The sequence below is a fragment of the Tachypleus tridentatus genome, chromosome 3 (genome assembly GCF_004210375.1).
Source record: "Tachypleus tridentatus isolate NWPU-2018 chromosome 3, ASM421037v1, whole genome shotgun sequence".
Taxonomy (NCBI): Eukaryota; Metazoa; Arthropoda; class Merostomata; order Xiphosura; family Limulidae; genus Tachypleus; species Tachypleus tridentatus.
Genome location: NC_134827.1, coordinates 9,925,259 through 9,928,414, shown reverse-complemented (window position 1 = coordinate 9,928,414; position 3,156 = coordinate 9,925,259).

Below are 3,156 nucleotides of genomic sequence, written 5' to 3'. Positions count from 1 at the left end.
AAGTTGGGTAGATGTGAACATGAATGTAATTCATTCAACTTCAGATCAAATCAAACGGCCCGATTCTGGGTCTGGCAAAAGGTTGCCTGGGCTGGGATCTAGAAATCCAATGCCTGAAGATTTTGATGTGGGGAAACGGGAGTACCCCTGAGAAAACCCACTTTCACCCGACAGGCGCCGAAAGTTTTGCCTGTCGTGTGCCCTGTACCTGAAAAAAAAGGAATTCATGTTAATAACATAGTTTTTATGTATTTAGACTCTTTGTTGAGTGGATTGTGATTCTTGAAATATGTTGTATGGTGATATGTATTTTGTTGGTGCACTTGATAATTTGTGTAGTGATGCCGTTAGTTTGTTTCTGTTTTCTGCTTTTCGATAATATTTCATAGAAAGTTCTGTTATTCTATCTCTTATAGTTGGTAAATTACTAATTTGGTGTAGATAATTTGTTGGTGTAAAAGATGGTAAACTGAATGCGGATTTTAATATTTTGTTTTGTTGCACTTGGATTTTTTGGAGTGTGTTGTTTGACATGTTGTATGTTACTTGACATCCGTACTCTATTAGTGGACGGATGTAAGCCTTGTATATTTGTATAATGGTGTTCGGTGCGCATTTTGATTGTTTACCAGTTATAGTCTTTAGATATGAAATCCTTTTTCTTATTGATGAGTGTATATTGTTTATGTGTTTTTCCATGTTAGTTTTGTGTCGAAAGTGACGCCAAGGAATGTGATGTTTTTGCTCATGTTAATGGTTGTGTTTCCAAGTGATAGATTTATTTTTTCTAGATTTTTTCTTTGCTTCTTTAGTTTTCTATAGAAGGTGATTGCTTGTGTTTTTGTCGGATTTAACGACCCTCCACTTGTTGCTCCATGTTGAGACGTTGTTTAGTGATTCTTGTACGCGAGACATGGCCATTACTGGGTTTCTGGAGGTGCTCCAGATTGCGATGTCATCTGCGTATTGTGAATTGTGTGTGTATGTTAGATTTGGAAAAGGTATGTCACTGACGAAAATTATGTAAAGAAGTGGAGAGAGGACTGATCCTTGGGGCACTCCTGCCGTTATATTAAATAATTTGGATATGGTTTTATTGACTTTTACTTGTGTTGTTCTATTGGTTAAAAAATTTGAAATCCATTTGACTATCGTAGGATTTATTTGTAGATGGTTTAGTTTGTATATGATGGCATTGTGCCAAACGCTGTCGAATGCTTTTTGACATCTAGGAATACCCCGATGGTTACTTGATTGTTGTTGTAAGCTTTGTATATTGATTCGGTGAGTCGTGTGAGGTGATCTGTTGTTTGTCTATTTTTTCTGGAGGCATTTTGAGATTCTGGAAGGATGTTGTTTGATTCGCAAAATGGAGGAGACGGTTGGAGATAATTCTCTCCATCAGTTTGCCAAGGCAGCTTAACAGACTGATGGGGCGGAAATTATCTGCATTTGTTCTGTTAGTTTGTTTCTTGGGGATCGCTTTTTTCCACGTGTCAGGGTAATACCCTGTCGCTAATGAAATGTTCATGATGTTTGTGAGGTGTTGTAGTAAGAGAGTGGAACTTTTTTTGAGAATAATATTTGGTATTTGGTCATGTCCGGGGGAAGTGTTCTTCAAGTTTTTGATATTAATCTTTAGTTCGGTTATGGTTATTTTTCTATTGATTGAATTTGAGTATGCTTCTAGTGTCTCTCCGGGAAATCCTGGTGAGAATGAAGCTTGGTTTGCATTTATGTAGTTGTTGACATGGTGTTGGTGTTGTGTGTCGAAATCTACTGAGTTTAAATCGCTAAAAGCGGATTTGTAATAGTCAGCTAATAAGTCAGCTTTCTCTTCGTCCGTCCTTGCGATTTTATTGTTGTGTGTGATGTGTTGTAACATGTGATTTGTGTTTTTGTCTGACGCAATACTCTTGAATTTTTTCCAGAATTCTTTTGGATTTTTCTTGGTTTTTTCTAAGTTCTTGCAGAAGTTATGCCAATTGTTTTCTCTGACTTTTTTAATTTCTTGTTTAATTTTTTTTTTTTAAGATACCCTTGACTGGATAAACGGCCCTTTTCAGAATGAGGCTGGGACCTACAGGTCCGATGCCAGAGATTTTGCTGCTGAAGTAAACTTGGGCTAAACTAAACTAAACTAACGTGGCAGGGGTTCAGTTTAGAGAGAGAGAAATCTCTGACTTTTTTAATTTCTTGTTTTTTTGTTTTTGTTTTCGTAAGTTTCGGAAGGAGGAAGTTGTTCTAACTAGACTACGCATTGGTCACATTTTTTAACTCATCGTTTTCTTTTATCTGTAACTGATGCACCAGTGTGTAGTTTATGTAACACTCAAATCACCGTAAGCCACATTTTACTTTCTTGCCATCGTTACGACTCTCACCAATGGCACTATTTTAAACATGTTCTGTCCCAAGGTTTGTCCATAACATTAGACTGTTATTGGTAGCGGTGTCTCTGACCATCTTGATAAAGTTTTTAGTTTTTTAATGGCCATTAATCTTTTTAATGTCATTTAAGCGTTTGATATTTATTCATTACACCTTTTTAATTGTGGTTCCCTTTTAAGAGTCTCAATCTGTATAGTTCGATTTGAAGTTGGAAAATGGCCATGACATTAAATAACTCGATACCAGGACTGGAAAGGCCAATTTCAGGTGCTGTTTGAACTACCCGTTAGTCGTCCTGGCGAGTTATTATTACAATTTTGCTGCATGTCTTTTAACACTTTTATTACTTTACTTTTTGTTACTGGCCATAATGACACATAAGCCGTAACCAGGACTGGAAAGGACAACTTAAGGTGACTGACGGTGGTTCTTGTACTTACCTATTAGTCTTCCTGACGGGTTATGATCATTACCATTATGCTACAGAAAGTCCTTTACAACTTCTCTTACTATGTTTTCTCTCTTAACATTGTAGACTAGGTGTCAACATTGGTTTTATGCTTTTTTCTGTTTTTCAGTGCCGTTTTGTTTTACCTTCATTTCCTTTTATAAATTTTACTACATTTACTTTATTTTTTACCTTTTTACCGGACTTTTGGCCCAGATAGCCTAGCTGCCTTGTGCCATAAAACACTAAATCAACCAACCAGCACTCGACACATAATCCAAGGGTCACAAGTTCGAATCCCCGTAAAACCAAACATG